General features: G+C 37.6%; 1 protein-coding gene and 1 non-coding gene across 5 annotated transcripts in view; one reads left to right on the plus strand and one right to left on the minus strand.

Moving 5' to 3' along the window:
* Positions 1 to 20,695, minus strand: part of LOC120775670 (eye-specific diacylglycerol kinase) — a 242,124-nt gene that overhangs the window by 150,338 nt on the left and 71,091 nt on the right. The window lies entirely within an intron of this gene.
* Positions 3,600 to 3,672, plus strand: Trnav-cac. The gene has a single exon. It is a non-coding gene; the product is annotated as a tRNA-Val (tRNA).

Here is a 20,695-nt window from a genome sequence, read left to right on the forward strand (position 1 = left end):
CGTCATTAATCTTGGAAATAATCAGGAGATTTAAGCAAAGCGGGAAATCGGCTAAATGAACGAGTTGGCCGATTTAAAAATAACTTGTTGCAACATTTTACCTCAATGTTAAATTGAAATTGAAAAAAAGCCCACGCTGGACTATAACTTCTTAAGAAAAAAAAACAAAATTCAAAAAAAGGTGGAGAGGGAATATGCGAAAAGAAGGGGAAATAGTAGAGAGCAAGATTATGATTTAATATGAAATTTTGCTGCTTTGTTGGCACAATGGTTCGAGGGAGCGAACAATTTTATAACTTTTCTATGGATATTACAAGTGTAGCCAAACATCATTAAATTTAATGTTAACTTTCCAACTATTTTTATTTTGGATTATACTTATAAACACATTTTTAAACAAGTAAGGTTGCAACCGAAAATTTTGTCGAAATCGCTTGGTCAGGTCCCGAGATATAGGATTTCACAAAAAAGTAGACGGCGGTGGTTTTGAACAGTACCGTTATATGGGAGTGAGTGGGGTTTTCATCCGATTACATCTATTTTCACACCATCGGTAGGAGTTCTTGTAATAATGGCGCTGGACGAGTTTGGTTGTTGTAGCTTTAGTGGTTTAGGAGATATATACATTATACATATTAGGGGGCGGGGCCATCGGGCCAAATTACAGTTTTATATCTTAACTTAGTCCTTGGTTATGGAACTTTATAGGTTTTCGGTTAATGGCGATTTGTTGGCGTGGCAGTGGTCCGATTACGCCCATCTACGAACTCGATTTTGTTTTGTACTAAGGCATCTGTATACCAAGTTTCATCAAGATATCTATATTTTTACTCAAGTTACAGCTTGCACGGACGGACGGACGGACAGACAGAGAGTCAACCGGATTTCAACTTTTCTCGCCACCCTGATCATTTATATATATACATATATAACCTTATATCTATCTCGCTTATTTTTAGGTGATACGTACAAGCGTTAGGCGAATAAAACTATAATACTCTGTAGCAACTGGTTGCAAGAGTATAAAAAAGAACGTACTAAATATTCGGTGTGTTATGAAATTAAATTTTTTTCTTACACCCCCCGTGTTAGCATATGAGAGGATTATTCCTCATATGGAAATTTATTTTAGGGTTTCTCTTAAATCAATGCAAACCTGCTTTCTTATATATAAGAATTATGCTGAAGAGTTCTACCGTCATTATTTGCAAAATTTTATTCTTTCGATAAAATTTTAACTTCTTCTACATGTATTTACATGTTTCTTACAATAAATAATTATTTGAATAATTCAAAGAGAAATTAATTGAATATTTCTCATATTCCGACCTTTTTAACCGTTACATGCTTAGACCAACATGTTAAAGAAATAGCGAAAAATGTTTAAATAAATATAAGGTTAGAAAACCACACAGCAAATACCTTAAAGTTTAAACTAGCGCCGCAAATGCACGAAGGATTACTGTTATACGCCAATACTCATTCATTTTGTTGTGTTTTATATAATATAAATTGTGCTATTTCCTCGAGCATGTTTTTGCTCAGTAGTACCCTTTTAAGATTTAATTTTATAAAAAAGAGCAACAACAACAATTTACGCAGTATTTGGGCCGCAATTAATCACACTTCGGGTGGAGATGTGTAAATCGTTAGCAATTTTTCTTCCATTCTTTGCCTTATATACGTGTAGTACATCCTAGGTGAAATGTAGTGTTGTTGTTATTTGTTTCTACCCTTTCATTGGCTGCCTTTGATAAATACACATAAATACACACTTTTACTAACAAATATATACAAATAAATACGAATAACTGTAAATACACTGACGTTTGCATACACACGTAGATAATTTAGCTATCAGAAGAGCCAGAGAGCAACGCAGACAAGCCAGCGGCAGCCACTTGGTCGACAAAATCAAATCTGTTAGTTTAGCTGTCAGCGAAATGGATCTAATGCAGTCGAAGTCAAGTTGGCTGTGACGAAAGGCTAAGTGGACACGGTACTCTGGCTGAAGCTGAACGGTTAATCAACAGCCAACGGTCGGCAGACGGGCAGGCGAGCAACGTTGCATACCATCAATAACCGACAGAAACGCAAACCGCAATCGTTCCGTCACTCAATAATTCCAGTTTTTTTCTTGCCTCAAGCACTGCGCAAAGCTTCACTGTATTTATCAGTATATTTACTATCTATTAGTGTCGTTAAATAATAGATAGAATTTTCTATGTCACTATTTTGAGGCGTCCATCTATTTGGAAGCCACAACGAACTCGTTAATGCCACTTTGCCCCCGCTTTGTTTTTCCGCTTCATGCTTCTTTATTTGCGTTCGTTTTACGTTTTAACTTTGTGTGTTCGTCTTTGCTCCATTTTTGTTCGTGCTGCGTTCATTCGAACACAGTCGAATGGAAAATTGAAATTTTAAGTTTATTGCACCGTCGCATCTCCTGCACCTCATCCGGCCCGCGTTTTCCGTTTTTATTTGTGTCAATCGAAGCGCATTGAGAGTCAGCGTAGAATGAGGACAGCGGCGCGTCTTTGTGGTTGACGGTGACGCTGATTGAAAGCAGGAATGAGCAACAAAGTGATGAAAGCAAATTGAAAGAGAAATTAAACGGCCTACAATATATATAAAGACAAATCCAATAATATTTGCGCAAAAATAGTATTATGACGTTTTATTTGTAATTACGCCGACAGACGTCGATGATGGACAAAAGCGTGGCCAGGGGGCAGGCATGTGCGGGACTGTGCGTGAATTGGCAGGGACATGTGATTGATTGCCAGACAATTTGGGTGGCGGCAAAATGACTGTGATGTCCGAGACTTGGTCAAGCTTGATGACTGGTCATTGCGAAAATAAACGAAACCGATAATGAGAATTTCAACAGCGCGTAAGTGGCGAAAATGAGAAGGTCAAAGCGATTAGGGGGAGCATTTAGTGGTGTACTGAGTAGAGCAGTTAAATTGGAGTGGGTCACTTGAGGCAGACAAACAAGCTTGTGGAGTGGAGTTACTCAAAGAGTAGGGAAGGTATTTAAGAAAGCCACTAAAATGTTAAAGATAAAAAAAGGCGCGAAAAGAAGATTAGCAGAAGCTATTATGAAACAATTTTTAAGGTTGTATTATATAACTCGATTGCTGAAAATAATAGTCTTTTGGTGCATAGCAGCTTCAATCCTTTTCATAACTCAAGTTCAGTACATATTTTCGCTTTTAACTGATACAGAAATTTGGCGGTTTTCGTTTGTTTGTTAAAAACAAAATTAATAATGAACTAGCATGCAACTCGCTAACAGATCATAAAATAATAGTAAGTTGATAAATAATTCATAAGCTTACTTACTTAAGTAAACTTTAAGTACCATATAAATCTTACTTTTTTCCTTTTCCCGCTTACAATGACTCTCTATTCCATTATGTAGCATAACTGTGTGTGTGTAAGATTTTCAGAACTCATAAAAGACGTAAGACATTAAAGTAAAGAGCAGATGCTTGATTTATAAAGAGCGGTCAATGCACGCTAAGAGAAGGAGAAGCGGCAAAACCTATTATAGGTCAGCCAGCTTAAATGCGCACTCCGGCGAAAGGTCGTCAACCGTTTCCGTAGTGTAGTGGTTATCACGTGTGCTTCACACGCACAAGGTCCTCAGTTCGAACCTGGGCGGAAACAAATGACAACAGTGGTTTTTTTATTATTATTATTATTTTTTTTTTGAATTTTTTTCTTGGAAGCTTAAGAAGAAAGCCATAAATGCTGAAATCAATAATTTATATTTACATTTTTAAATAAATTATTCGCTGACAATAGTGCCACGCGTTTATTTTTCGTTTTATAAATGACTCAGTAACCCTCTCACCAAAATTACTCATTTGAATGCGTGTGGGGAAATTTTCACATCATAATTTCTGCTTTGGAAAAATCACGCTGAATTTTTCTTTTCGCAAAAATAGCTTCATTGCATTTTTATTGTTTTAACTGCTCATCAACACACACATTGAACACAATTGGCGGCAATTGGAAGCCTCGAGGAATTCGCCAAATCATATTTCCACTGGCGAACGCGACGCAATTACCCATTGACACTGCGTCGGAAGGCAAGGAAAGCACACAAGCGGAGAAGCATGAAGGCAACTTTCTGCTATGCACCATTAATTTTCATTGTTTTGCTTACGTTTCATGTTGTTTCTTCTTTTGCACACACACTTCATTTTGATACGCTGTTTTTTCAATTTTGCTTTTTTTTTGTTCTTTTTTTGATCATTTGGGTTTTGCAGTTTGCTCGGCTCCGAGGAAAAAATACATTTTGCGCACTTCAATACGTCGAAGTGATGCGAAACATTCAATTACATGCCCCATGCCCCATACCCCAAGCCACGTTTGCTTCTGCTTCATCGATGAAAACAAAACAAAGCTGTGAAAGCAAAAACAAAAAGAGGAATGAAAACCTGCAAGAAAAAAGCAGAAGAAAATAAAAGCTGTGCAGCTGAACAACTGCGCCTAACTACTTGTTTCCTCTTAAAGTGGTTAGTTAAATTAGAAGAAAATCCAGAGCATGCATATAAAAATGCTTTGTAAGCCTTCTTTTTAGTATAAACTGTATCTCTTAATTTCATATATCTCTTGGGGAAATTAGCGTGCTTCGGTTTATCATCCATGAAAAAGTAAGTGGTCTAGACGCCACAAAAAAGCCTTTAATCCCAAGCCAAATTGTTAGCCTTTATCAGTAGCCTATTAACTATATTTTAAAGTATACATTAAGGCGCAATCATTACATGAAGCACACAAAATCGCCCAAGACCCATTAACGGCGGGGATTAAACACACATATGCCTACATAATATGCAAATTATGCCTAACCGATTACAACAATAAAGGGGAACAATACAAATCGTCGAGTCACAATCGGCCAGACGGTCAATAATGAATTATGCCCCAGGTTATTGCCACCATTATGCGCAGCACAGCAAAAGGCCACCAAATTGCGGGACTTTCCAAATGATTAAACCCCCAAATGAGCTGCTGATTTATTTTATTGGAACTTTTGCTCGAGCCGAAACTCGCCAACTTCACTTCTTTGTTGGATTTAATTCCTTTGCCGTCTGCCGCTGATGTCGGGCAAAGTCGAAACGCATTTGTCACCAATTGTTTCCGAACAATAAATTGCACAAACACAAAATTGCACGCCACCAAACACACATCAGCACATACAGCGCCAGGCAAATGAACCTGTGAACTTTCAACAGTTCCAACTTTCCGCAAGCGCACCAATAATGGAATCGGTGACCCTTATTGAGCACTTGAACGGCATGGGAGCTTGCAAATGCCATATATGAACTATATGTGTGTGAGTGCGTGTATGCTTTGCACAGCCATGTGAACTATTTCTATAAACAATTAACCTTTGCTCGACCCTAAACATGTTTGCTGAAGCTCAGCTGTGAATATCCATGAATACCAATGTATTTCCCAATGCTTAACCGTAATGTAATAATGTTTGACCAAGTTCAAATCTTTTAGCTTTGCCAATTTCTCGCAAGCGAGTGAAATGCATGCTTAAGTGCTCTTCGGCGAAGTGCGGGTACGAAACTTTCCGGTCTTTAGAGCGTTTGTTAACCTTCTTAAGCTATTTTCATTTCTACTCTTTTTTTCATTTCTACTCCTTTGGTGTGTTGCCGCTTTTAGACTTTTGACCGGCAGTTACGTTGGCAAGTCAATAACCCAAGCAGAGATTCTTAACGCAAGGCCACAGAAATCGATGATTGAATCATTGAATGAAATCCGAAGACAATTTGAAGTTTAAACTTTAGTGTCTATATATTTAGACGCGTTCATTCATATATGTACATTGTGACAAAAAAGCACGCATAAATAAATCGAACAAAGAATTTGTCCAAAATGTTGTGTTTCCAACCAAATTTTGTGTGCAAAATCGTTGCGAATGTTGAAAAAGGTGATTCAGTTTCTTCCAAAAACACAAGTCTACGAGTGGTACATAGCCTTCAAAGACGGTCGAGAGATCATTGAAGATCTCGTTCTGTATGACCTTCGACCTCTTCAACTGATGAAAATATTTTTCAACTGACATTGATGAAAGTGAGGTTTTGCGTGAGAACATCTATTGGAAACGGCCGGAATTGTGGAAGAACAACTCATGGATTTTAAACAATGATAATGCACCATTGCATCGAGCCACGATTGTGACCGAATTTAAAGCTAAAAACGCAATGAATACCATCGATCAACCACCGTGTTCACCACATTTGGTGGCGTTTTAAGTCGATCGAAGAGATAAAAAGAAATTCGGTGAAGGCCATCCCAAAAAGTTCTTATGAAAAGTGTTTCGAGGACTGGAAAATCGTTGGCATAAATATATGACAAAATAAATATTGATGAATAATGAAATATTTTGCGTTTTATTTATAATTTCCGGATGCCTTTTTGTCACAATGTATGTATGTTTGTAGAAATATACACGTGTTTACAATTTAGTGCGTATGCAGGAATGATTGAAAGAATTTACACTAGATTACATCAATATTTGTCTTTTAAAGACTGATCCTTTACACAACATGGTTTCAAGCTCATTAAATCAAGATCTCGAATCACGGTACAAAACAATTTGTGATAATGTAATGAAAAAAACTGAAATCCTTAAAGCAGAAAAATTGTATTTTCCTTTCAATTTCTAAAGGACCAAGGGTTTAGACATGCAGCATTAGACTCAGCGCAAAGAAACTTATGAATAATTAATACCAGCTTTTAAATCTATTTGATTCGCACTGAAAAAGATCTGCTTAAGTTGCACAACGAAGTACTAGAATGTCACAAATATTGTTTAGCTTCATTAAAACTTCGGTAAACGTAAATTGCAACCATTTTATTTAAGGAAATTGGAACGACATTTTAATTAACAGCTGGCACATTTTATAAGTTAAGCAAAATTAAGAAAGATACGAAATTTTTGCCAAAGTTTTAAGGTAAAAGTGGCATCAATAGTTCTTCTTCTACTGAAAAGACTTGTCTTAAATTGTCCTGCACTCAATCTCACACTTTTATTCAGAAACAACGGCAATGTAATATAGCGCGAATGACGCCAATTTATTCTGGAACACAACAGCGGACAGGCTGTGGGGAAAGGCAATTGGTGCGCGCCGTGCATTGTCTTTCGGAGAAAAAGGGACTGCAAACCCAATATTTTCTTTCTGCGCACTTCCGTCCGCCATAGTCATTTGTTATTGTTGTGACCGTTTGCGGTCTTTTGCGTATACGCAAGGAATGGCATCTTCAGCCAAAACAACAATAACAGCAATAATAAGGGTCAAAATTCGCGCTTATTTATCTTTCATTAAATATGCTTTCATTTATTTTCGGCTTCTGGATATTTTTAAACAAACTGTTGGCATCTGTCGTTTTTTCTGGCGTGTTTTCTTACGATCTGAAAAGGCATAGCGAAGGGTTTCTACGAATATGTCTGTAAGCGCGTTGTTGACTAGTGCAGTGGCACGGAAGTGGCTAAATGTTAATGAGCTGAGTAAAAGACAAAAACAAAAAAAGCAAAAAGAAGAGTTTATCAAAAGTTGTTGAGAAACAAGACAATTCGGGTTTTAATTGTCGGCGCGAACTTTTTGAATTAATTTAAAAGGGAAGAAAGGTAAATTATGCAACTTTAAATGAAAAGAAACGTGCGACTCTTCGCATAATTTTTAAGTCGACATGGGTAAGGGGTTTCAATGTTTTTGCTTTAAAAGTCACTCACGAAATAATTTAAATCTGAGAAATGAAGCTCTTAAATTGATCAAAAATGGTTCAGGAGATCCGAAATGCTGCTCTCAAATTAGTTTTAGTTTTTGTTTCGACTAAAAAGAAAGATTATAAAGTAGACCTCTAAGAGTATCGCCACTTGAAGAAGAAACAGACCTAATCTTCAGCAGCGAGTGTCAAAGAAAGCAACGATATAAAGCGTCTTTGTGTTTTATCGATTTTTTTCGTTCGTCTTCCCCTCATCGCTACCTCACATACAATTATCGAATACTAAGCTATGCAAATTATGTTTCTTTTTGGATTTATTTACTCTCTTATCGCTTCCGCTGCATTTCGTATTTCATTTTAATTCAACAATTTTGTGACTTCGTGCAACTGAAAATGAATCCATTAATTCAGGGGAACCCATTGAAAAACTATGCCATCAATTTCCCAACTGGCTGAGTGTTCAAGTCAACAATCGCGATAACAAAGCAAATGCTCGACATCGCTGAGTGAGTCAGTGAGAAAAGGGCAATCAATAACTGATAAGTATGGCAGCACTCGCCCACTGATTATAATAATTAATTATGCTAAGCTATAGTTCCAATTGTTGTTGTTTTTGTATACAGCTGGGCATTCTACCTTATCGATTCGTCATTTATAATAAAGCAAGAATAATAGCATATACCGAACACACAACACAAGTGGAGCGCATACAGACGCGGAATGAGCATAAAGGCCTGTTTATTAATGAATTATTCCAAATAATAAGTGTTATCGAGATTGGCGCCCACAATTGGTCCTATAAGCACACGCAAACGCTTTTGAATGAGCTTTTCTAGCGGCGTGAGTTGTTCAAATAAATTTTCTCCGAACACTTGAATGGACTAAGCCCTTTCATCATATGCCTATAATTTGTTGTACAAGAGCATTTGCACACCCAAACCTACAAATGCAAATAATCGTGATTGTATAATAGAAAAAATCGGCATTTAGCGACACATTAACGGCATCAGCCAGTTACTCTTTCCCACCCGTTGAATCGCTTGGAATGTCAACTATAATGACTCGCTTCCAAAGAAAATCTTTCAATTTATCATTGGATGGAAACAGAAGTATTACACCCACACACACATACACAATTCTTAGTTTCAGTTTCCTGGTATTTCGTTTGGTCAGAACTTTGACCAGCCAGTGGTCTATGACTTCATTCGGTCTGTGGCATGACAAGGGAAAGAGCGAAGAATTTTGTGTAAATATAAAATGGCATGAAATCAGCGTGGGAAAAGGGGTAAGAGTTTAATCAGATTTGGTTGTTTGCACACTTTCTGGAAATCAGATTTTATTTCCTTAATGAATTAATGTAATAACTGTGTAAATATGCAGTTATTTCTGGGAATGAGTTATTGGTATTATTTGTTGATTACAGTTAAGGTATTGACAATAAGATTACTTCGTAAGCAGGCGCTAATTGGGTGGAAAACGCCAGTTGATAGAGGAAGTGTAATAAGACGGCGGATTTATGGAATAACTAGAATTTATTTTTTAGGGGTTACATGGGTTTACGGGTTTCAAAAAATCGAATTTTTTTTATTACCTTATTATTAAATTTTAAATAATAAGAATTAGAATATTGCCCTAAATTTTCAAGTTGACTGGGTAATAGTTTCGGAGACACAGCCCTGAGAACTTGTGCGCCCAAGGCTAACTAGACTAAGTGCGCCGTCTTTGCGCGTTTTTCTCGAAACTGTGTTGTTGAAATCGGTTGGCAAGATTTCTCGAGAACTACTCAACCGATCTTCATGAAATTTTACATAGGTCTTTGAGATAAAATTCTTAAAGACTTGGACGAAGGATTTTATTTCGATTACAACCATTTGAAAAACAAATGTCGCGAAATTGTAACTGTCATATTATTTTTTTATTTTGTTATAATGTCTGTCAAAAATCCAATTTTCAGTTTTTTTCACTTTAAGTGATCCTGTAAGGAGTTGTCCTGCCAACGCGGGCCCATCCTTTTTCCGTGGGGTCACCTGAAATGGTATCGCAATGACTGAGTTTAAAAAAAAAAAAAAAATTCCAAAAATTTCTGAATTTTTCGTTAATAGTGTATATTTGTAACAATAAAAATTTTTTATAAAATATTTCATTTTTTATATGAGAAAAAAAATTGAAAAAAGGCTGTTTTTTAACCGAGGAAACCCATGAAACCTTTAAAGAATTATAGAAATAAACTGATTTTTTTGCAACTTTCATTGTTTTGCCCTTTTGATAATAAAGTAATCCTAAAAAAAACATAAAATTATATAATTTGTTAATCTCTAAAATATGTACTGCAATAAGATTTATCATTAAGTAGCAATTGTTGTTAAAATATGAATTCGCTGTTATGACTTGAGAATTTCGTAAACGGCGTGCGGCAGAGACCGATAACTTTTTATTGGAGTTACGTGCCACGCTGAAATTGGTAAACAATGTAGTCAACAGTCAATGTGCCTGCGGTTAAACGTCTTTGGAATATGTTCTCAAGCTTTCTGTTCTCTCAAGCGGTAACTTTCTCACTCTCTGCTACTCCAACATCTGGTTACTTATTTCGGGACGCTGTTGCTTGATAACAGGTTGCCAAAAAGTAGCAACAACAACAACATAAATTAGAAAATGCTTATTGAGCTGTCAGTATGCTAATTTATTATTATTTAAGCACTAAACAGACATTCATATGATATACACCTACCAGCTTACTCTAGAATTGGTCTGTAATTAAATGTGTAATTGTTTTTCGATAAATTGAATTTAATTGTATGTAATATTGAGAATGCGGAGATTTTCATATTATTTTGGTGTCCTTCAACCACGAAGCTCAAATTACCGCAATGAGTTCGAACGCAGCTAAAACCGCATGTGCATTTGTATGTGTGTGTGTGTGTGTGTGCATTTTAACTATAATAAATGATTACCATTGTCATAAAAATAGCTTTTATTGTTGGTGCAAAAATTTCCCTGCTATTTGTGGTCGCAACACTCTAATTGCAATTTACGATTCGTGGAATCATAGAAAGTAATTTGGCTCGTTAACCGCGCGCTTTTGTTCAACATGTTTTAAATCCGAACTTGTTGTTTGATATTTTACATTGAAATTTACATTGGCGGTTTAACCGAAGTTGAGCGAGAAAAGTGCATAACTAAGCGACTGTGACTCAATTTGAAAAAAAAAAATTAATTAATCAATATTAGATGGTTGCCAACGGGTTCATATTTTAAGGCGGAAATTTCATAAGAGAATCGTATGAACGATTACCTCATGGAAATTTCGGTTCAAAACGGTTATTATTGAAATCTTAATATATACATACAAAAAAAAAAGTTTAGGCTCAAAATGGTTATTATTGAAATCTGAAATATATTTCTTGTGTGCGTGTATGTCACTAAACTCCTCTTAAACGACTGGACCGATTTTGATGAAATTGAAATTGTGTGTGTTCAAGCAGATTCGAGGATGGTTTAGATTCACAATTTGGTCCAACTTGTTAGCTAAATATTAACGCAAGTACGGTTGCAACTAAGCTATTGACGACGAGTGTGTGTACATATGTATCTGCAAATCGCGCAGTAACTCAGGGCACCGTTATTTTCGTGCGAGCCACCGCTAGCCAGACGGCGCCAGCGCAAGTTAGCTTGCCGGCTGTGATCATTCATGTTAATACTGAAATCTTGCAAAGGGGATATCAAAAATGATATTTTTAAGAAAGATTTTTACCGGTATTTACTTAAAGAAGGTTGCTATTATTTCAAACAAACTTACGAAAGAGATGCAGTATTACAATATTGAAACTAAAACTAAAATATGGCACCGTAACTCATTTCTTTATATTCTCAAACAATAATATTTTCAATATTTATTTTATTTTCGTATTTAATTCTTCTATTGCTTTGTAGAGTTAAACGATCTTCGTCGATGCGCCATTTGCATTTTTGGTTAACGGGCCGATGATGGTGACGAATAAACAAGAGGAGAAAATTCCGCAGCCAAAGGACAGGCGAGAGCTTCTGTGATCGCATGAACATGATATTGGCAATTTGCGATTTACTTTGCTCTGCCAACCGGCCGACAAAGCCGCACATAATTAAAATACCCCGCACTGTGAGAGGAACGAGTGCGCGGCAAATACAAATTCCAAACGAGCGCACACACACAAACACACATGCATTTGGCGGAGGATGCTAAAGGTCGATGAAAATCCCACCTTTGTGCTCCTCATGTTGCATGCAGCTACCAACTTTCGCAAATGGCGGGGCGTATGAGTAACTTTTATGCGGCTGATTGCCGAGTTCTAATGAATTTCACCAATTTACAATTAAGGCTGGTTGCTGCAACCGAATATGACAGATTACGAATGCCCGCCGAGGGCAGCGGGCGGAGTGCACTGAACGAGTCGTGAAATACGAGCATTTAAATGAGAGCAACCGCAGCCAAAAGCCGATTTGTAAACGTAAACGCTGACTAAATTTGTTGTTAAACAAAGCAAATTTACCTTCTGCAACTAAATGTCACTTTAAGCTGTCGATATGAGCCGCGCTCGCTGCACTAAAAGCTGTGCGGTTGCCATGCATGCAGAACACGACCGCAAAAACACCACGAGCGCAAATACAACGGCAAACACATGTAAACACTCGTATGTGTGTGTGTGTGAGTGCAGGCAATTTGTTTGTGCATCACCGTTGCTGCTAATTAAGCGCGGGAAAGCGGCGCCGCGCTGAGCTGAGCTGTGCTGAGCGCGAGCAAATAATCGAGTTAATCAAACATTGCAAGCAAATCGCACAAGCGGGTTAAGAGCTATCTTTTAAAGGGTGTGGCATGTGTGGCACGTTGACGCTGAAGCAGGATGAGGCGCTAGCTGCATGAGCGACAGTGGGGAGTGTTTTATTGGTTCGCAATTTAAATGCGGCGGCGAGCAGTAAACCTCGATTTGGTGTGTTAATTGAAGTGGAAGAAGAAGCAGAGTCAGCAGACGGACCAATTGATTTGAACAGCATGCAAGAAAACCTAATTTAATTAGAGAAAAACGCAAACAATGTTTGAGACGAAATGAATAGGCAAATTAACTGGCCAATTTGAAGTAGTACAACAACAAAGCAGGTATGATATGAAACATGCAGTAGCATGCTTGTTGATGCTGACTTCGTTCAGCCAATGCAATTTTCACTATATACAAACACAATCGCAGCGCAAATCTTTGAAGTATAGAATATTGAATATAAAGTGTTATTAGTGTTCCAGGCGATCGACTCGCAGCATACATTTTTAAGATTCAAACAGAAGTAAACATTTAGGTACATATAAGGCGCTTATGTTGAAAATTTTGTTGTAATAAATTTTTCATATTGATGTTTCTTTACTTAAGAAAAAAATTCTAATAAAAATTTAAGGGTTTTAATTGCAGGGAATTGAACAAAATAAATGCTCTAGGTTACTTCCTCGATTGAATAAATGTATATATGTATCTGATTTGCAATGCAAAATTCAACGAGCATTAAAACTTCTTATTATTCAAGAGCGAGTACATTAAAGTCAATAAGTTATGAATAACATTATGCAACATGCTTTCAATAAACTGTAACTCCGCTGCTCTTCCCTTAACCACCTCATCAACAATATTTCTACGGTTTGACAACTCATTATAAATTCCACTGGCACAAAAAATGCTACAATTTCATTTAAATGTATGACAACTGCCATCAAACAAATACTTATTAGACAGTCAATGTAAATAAAAGCAGCGCAATCAAAATATGCAACAACAACAACAGTGGAGTATGTACTATTATACGCAACAAGTGTTCTGTCCTACACAAATACATGCAAATACAACCATTTGCATAGATTTGCATAATAGCAACAACAAATGGTTAAGTCAAGCAGGCGAAACGGTAAAAAAGCTGAAGCCAGCAACAAATAAACACGTTGTAAATTTTCCAAGTATGGCCATGAAAAGAAAAAATATATTGGAAAAAGAAAATTATAGCAAAACTTTCTCACACGTAGGATTTTTGGAGTTGTAGTTAAGGAACGTAGGGGTCAAAGCAAAACCATTTACTAAAATGACAAATAAACGGTATTGGACAAATCTAAAGCACCCCTACTTTGCTTTTTTTTATTCCTAAATTTTAGAAAATTGCAATGGTATTAGGGGCAAATTTTTATATGTAACAATTACGTATGTATATATTTATTCACAAAAAACTATAATATTTTTTATCTATTCCTTCGAGTTAAACAATTTGAAATAAGAAACTTCGCAGAAGCATATTTGTATTTCTTTGATAGAAAAAACATCACTGCGCTACTGTTAAAGTACGGTATTCAGTAAAGACTGCAAGAAGAGATGATTCCCTGATCAAAAAGGCTATCCAAATTGATCCCACAGCCTTTTCCAGTCAAATAAAGAAACAGTTTTGTTTACCAGTTAGTGAACGAACAATTAGAAAACGAACTTTTGATGTCGGGATGTTCTGTCGTCGTACGGCTAGTAAGCTTTTTATTTCAGCAAAAAATAGAAAGGCCAGACTTGAATTTGCAACAACTCATCTCGATTGAAGCATTCAGAAACTGGAATACAGTTTTATTCTCAGACGAATCAAAATATAGCATCAAGATGGATGGCATAAGGCGTGTGAGAAAGCCGAAAGGGCAGAGACTAAGCCCCAAGTATCGTGTTGGGACCATTAAATATGGCGGTGGTAATCTTATAGTCTGGAGCTGTTTCTTTGGGCTCGGGGTTGGATTTATTCATATTATTTACACTGACATTTTTTTAACAAGACAGTGATCCTAAGCACACTTCAAGGCATTGCAAAACCTGGTTGCGAAGAAACAGAGTTGTTGTTTTAGACTGGCCGGCGAAATCACCCGATCCCAACCCCATTGAGAGATCGTTAATTCTAAAATAAAGGTACAACCAAGGAAAAAATTTTTGAAGCGGAACAGATTGCTCGGAATGACATAGCACATGATATATAGTAAATAATTTAATTTCTTCTATGCCTAAAAGATGCACTTCAGTTATCCAAAATAAAGGATTTGCAACAAAATATTAAAGATTTAGGTATTATTTTCAAACTAATGAACGATGTGCTTTAGTTTTGTCCTTTTAAGGTTTGAAATGAAAATGCCTTTGTTGTTTAAGCTATTTCAAATTAAAAAACTGAAAACAAAAATTTGGTTGTTTTAATAAAAATTAATAAGCAACTAAATAAAAAACCTCAAAATTTTTACTTTTATTTGATGTTATTTTTTGGAAATATCTGAGAGGAACAACAATACCTTTAATTTTGGTTTATACTGTAGTTGTACGTGACGGAAAATTTTTGAACCCAAATTCGTAATCAGGACACCCCAAATACTCCACAGTACTTTTAGCACATCAGTCGCAAATTTTTCCTTCAGATTTGTTAAGTAGTGTAATCAAAAAAAAAAAAAAAAAAGTACACTCATTTAGATAGGTGTGTTTTCGAAGACTAGAATGAAAGAAAACGCGGTCAAAAGCGAACTAAATCTCAGAAATTGTTCCATAGGTCATAAAAAGAGCACCAATATAGCATAACGATATCAGCACCATCTACTGGGCTGAAAACATTTTAATAGTTCAAATTTGAGTACATTTTATATACAATATTTATTTATTAAATTCAAATCGTTTTTTTTCCGCGAATTAGAAAAAGACACTAGACATAAAAAAATAAAAAAACGTCGATGACACTTTCTGCTACAAGCGACACCTATTACATCAAAACTATCTTATATTTCCAACTGGAACTATCATTAAAGCCAAAATATGGATTGACCTTGTGGGAAATTAAAACAAATTTTTGCTTTAAACCGGTAACAATGCATTTTCTTTAATTGCACAAATTGAGTAAGGTGGCTAATAGTGAGAAAAAGCAGTAAAGGAACCTATGTAAGTTGCTGACACAGAGGCATTTTAAGGAGCAGCATTTGCCTTTTCCTTTTCCCCCTCAATACTTCTGTTTCAATGAGCTTTACAACAGCTCCCTTTGAGTATGAAAATTTCGTGCATTTTACTGTTACTTTCCATTTGCAGCCATCACTCGCTTCCCTCACGTGAGTGTTGACATCGACGATTCGTAACTGCCTACCACACACGCAAACACTCAGGCGAATCCGGGGATTGATAACCCTCGGCACAATCTCTCGTTGTTTGTGCTTCTCTTCTTTTGTGGTTTTCATTTCCACCTCTGCGTTTTCGTTTTTGTGGTGGGCGGCTCATTTGATGTCGAGAACTGTACTTAAGGCTTAGTCAACCCTTTTGAAATTAAAGCGTCATTATCATTATTTATGCTCATATTATTCTGGTTTATTTAGCACATCTATTTTTCATTTAATTTCCCCGCATTTTTGCCTTTCAACTTCGTTTAATTGCCCATACTAGTTTTAATTTGAGCTCACTCTCCTCTCCTTCGATCCATTTCTACTCTCGTAGTTGCGCTCGAAGCAGTAAAAAAGTTTCCGCAAATTTCTTCTGCATGCAATACAATCGTTTCAGCTGAGTATCGGCAATTGTTGAGTGGCCGAGGGAAAACTTTCGCAGGTTCGGACAATTAAAGTGAAAATAAAAAACGGAAGGCAACGAAGAGTATGAGCAAGTTGTGTGAGCTTTAGTGGAAGTGCAGTTTAAAGAAAAATCTGCTCGAGGTGAACTTTCATTAAGTTTTTCAATTTCAATTTTTGCTGCACAAAGAAGAAAAAATAACTGTACTTTTTACGACACTGACTGTCAGTTGGGCGAACAAAAGAATTGCAAAGACGAAGAAGAAAGAGGAAAGTGTGAAGATAAAGAAGTTGAGAGGAGCTTACTTAAAAAAAAGAAATGGATATTTAATCTGTTTGTTCAGAATTGAACTACTCAAGGTTCACATACACATTCACATAAGGTGCTTACAAAATCCTTGAATCCCGAAAAATTCTTGGTTCGAATAAAAAGAGACTTTTGTCTTAACTCTTTCTGCTTTTGAGAGAGGTGTTGACGTCAATTTAAAGCATACATTTTATTATTTTCGAAAAAGCCATTCAAATCAAAAACAATTCGCATCACACGGTGCACATATGAACATAAAATCATCCACAAGTGTTGAAATTAATTTGCATTCCTCATCCCCTTACCACCCCTCTTACCTCTTCTTTAATGACCACACATACGCACGAATCGAACGAAAAGTGAAATGCGAAAATGTGGAATATTGAAAAATAAGCAAAGAAAACCGACCGAAACACGCTTTGTGAAGAGTCAAGGGGAATACGGTTGACGCTATAGAGAGGAGGTGTTGGGCGAGCGTTAGGTCGAGCATCTGGCCTGCAGCACCTGTCGTTGTTGAAAAACCTGTTTACAAATTCCTGAAATCTGTCACAAACCGACAAAAACAAGAATGAAAAGTGCAAGCTCGTGCTCGTGCTCGTACAGGTGCATAACGGAATTTGCTAATCGTGTTTCTGCTAATGGCAAGCATTTAAGAAATTAAACACAACAAGAGAGAGAGACACAGCTCTAACATAAAAACAATAACAGGGCACGGTCTTAAGATATTAAACTCATTGAAGCACTAAATGAAATGAAAATGCAATCCCCAAACACTTGCAGCTACACGTATCTGCGAAAGCTATGCGACTGCTGTGGCAAGAAGATTTGCCAAGTATTTTCGCCCACGTCAACTTGCCGTGGAAGTGTTAATTGGAAAACTTTCTGGGGTTTCGCCAAAAAACTGTTGCTCGCCAGCATTTAAAACCTTTAAATAAAAAGCCAACGGGTAACATGGAGCAACAAACAAAAACTGCCAACTAAATACTGCCCGCTGAACTGGTGGAAACCGCTTGATAATGGAGGAAGCATGTGTTGAGGTTGCGCGCGCGCGTGTGGCATGCCTCAGTGCGTTGAATGTGAAGAGTGGAAAATTAAATGAAATCGAGCAACTTCGTTCATGGCAGCCTCACACACAATGTTTCGGTTAATTAACAGCATGGTTAAGCGAATGTTGCTTCAAGGCAGCACGTCGCAATGCAGCGTTGCGCGGCAGAATAATTTGTTGCAATGCGAAGGTGAAAAAAACGGGAAGAGATTATTAGTGCAGCGAGAGAAAATATATAAAACTTACTTCCGATTTACTACACACTTTAATTAACTGTGGTTATGCTTGTGGATACTTTTAAAGGGGTAAGTCAAGCGCTTCTTTTGCTTTTGTTGTAATACCATAAGTTATTTATATAAGAAAAAAGTTAACTTAGGTTACACCGAAGATTCGTTACAAGAACTTGATTCCTGTCGTTCAGTTTGTATTTCAACTATACGCCGTAGTAATCCCATCCGATATATTCCTTGGACAACAACCTATGCCAAATTTCGTAAAGATAATTTCTTAAATAAAAAAGTCTTAATTTTGACTGTCCCGGTTTCGGCGGCTCCGAGAAATGAGCAGCTTCTTGGAAAGAAAAGAACGTGTTCAAAATTTCAGATCGATATCTCCATATATACCGACAGAGGGACAGGCATACGGGCATGGCTAATTTTAATCTCCGACTGACATTGAGCAATAATCAAAAGCTCCGTCAGGATCGGGAAGGACCTCTCCGAGCCGTTCGGCACCAAACGAGGTTTCGGACAAAGCAACTACCTATCGTGCGACTTCTTCAATCTGCTGCTGGAGAAAATAATTCGAGCTGCAGCTCAATCGAGCAGGTACAATCTTCTATAAGAGTGTACAGCTGCTGGCGTATACCGATGATATTTATATCACTCTTAACTCTTGCCAACAGGTGCTGCAATTGAGCAGTAAAATCCTCACTTGACGAACAAAAACCAAACTCTTTAAGTCACTCATTATTCCCGTCCTGCTATATGGTTCAGAGGCATGGTCGAGAGGCGCTCCCCAAGTTCAGCTCTGAAAGTTTTCGACGCAGTACCCGCCGGGGGAAGCAGAGGAAGGGGAAGAGCTCCACTCCGTTGGAGGGAACAGGTGGAGAAAGACCTGTATGTACTTGGCGGGCTGTTGTTAACTCGGCTATAATCGCGTAACGAGGTCTACGCCAGTAAAGAAGAAGAGTCTCCTACCTTTCTTTCTAAGTGTTTCAAACTGAAAATACCCTGCTCAGGATATAGAAATATATTTGGGAGTCAGGCTGGATATAACACCCAGGTCATTTCAATAACGAAAAGCCGACGATTGTTCGAACAGTCTTTCTTGCATTATCCGTCAAGAAGGATAAAAAGAAAGTTTAAAAGACAAATTCATTAAAAACACTAGAATAGAATTTCCATACCTAAAAACTCCTTCCAACTGTGTCGACAATCCGTTGCAACCTATCGCAGCACGAACTACGTGTGGGTGAGAATATTATTTTTCTAAACTTCGGTAATGAACTGGGAAAGTAAAATGATTAGAAAGCTGGTACTAAAATCCATAAAAAGACGCCTAAAAATTTCGGTAAAGTTTTAAATTTGCTGCAGCTATCGATAGATTTCAGAAGCGAAAGAAGGAGTTCCTAAGTTAAGCACATCCTTTTTAAGATTTAGAAATATTAGCAAAGCAAATCGCTCTTCAGATAAAGAGGGCTTACTATGATCAAATATTAAAGGAACGTCGTTCTGGCGCCAAAAGCTTTAATAAAGTTTTTTAATAAGAAAAATAAAAACTTCCAAAGCGACGGTCCGAACGAATGTGAAAAGCTGAATACAAAAGATGGATGGCAAACTTTAGATGCACAACTTTTCGTAATAAACAGCGCAGTGCTGCATTCGACAAATCTCACTCTCGCACTGCAGGAAATCGGCTTGCCACACCACACACGTACAGATCCTCAAAGAGGCGGCAAATAACAGTTTTCAGGCGGAAAACTTATTCAATTTGCATTTCATTTCTTGCAAACAAGTCACTAAAACAAACATTAATAATGCAACTCTGCATTAAAAAGCACGCACACACACATACACACTCCGACAACCACATATTCGTAACACATACACACAAACCAGTGTTTAACGGTGTTCTGCTAATGTTGAAACTTCCGGGCGTGACAAGCGAGCTGCTGCAGCAACTTAGACAACTCCACGGTGGCGCGCCGGGGAAAGTGCAACCGGGCTGTTGCAAGTACATATATAAACGTATGCGGGTACTTAGCTGCGAATGAGTGTATGAATAATAAACGCCAAATGCGTTGAAAAAATTTGCTCACTGCCAAGAAGCGCGCGATGAAGTAGAATTAGTAGTGAGCGTAGAGAGAAAAAAAGTGCCACAAAATGTGGCATATGCTTCAGTTGACAGTGCAGTGGCAATAAGAAGTCGGCAAACAATGAGACGCGCATACCCCCACGCCCACACACACACACACACACACACGGTGCAACATTAAGCACACTTGCGCCTATATTTAACCGTAACATATGTGGCAAGCAAACATAAAAACGCTCGAGGCATGTCGCCACTGCACCGTGTGTGTACCACAGAAACATAGCTGCACGTTGTGGCACGTTGCACAATGCACTCGAGTTGGCAGTTGGCAGCAGTTTAAGTCAATTCTCAAGCCGCTCTACAAAGTAAACTGCTGCACAAGGCAAATTTCCTAAAATTATGCAATGCTTTCGCCTTCACCTCCTTACCGCATTCTTTGCATAGCGCCAAAGCAAATAATGCCAACAGCCAGCACACACCGCTCACACCGCACACCCTACACCATACCGAGTACATAAATAGAGCGCTGCAAGTGTTGTGTTGCGCGCCATTTGACGAGGCGGGGAAAGCGCCGCAGCAGGCCAGTAGGCGTAATGGAAGCCTTCATGGTGGCAACCATGTGACATACAAGCCTCGCACAGCACGCGATGCATACAGGCATACAAAGTGGCAGCCGGCAGCCTGCAGGTGAATGCGCTTTTTGACCTAGTGTGGC

Source organism: Bactrocera tryoni, chromosome 4 (genome assembly GCF_016617805.1).
Source record: "Bactrocera tryoni isolate S06 chromosome 4, CSIRO_BtryS06_freeze2, whole genome shotgun sequence".
In the NCBI taxonomy this organism is placed as follows: Eukaryota; Metazoa; Arthropoda; class Insecta; order Diptera; family Tephritidae; genus Bactrocera; species Bactrocera tryoni.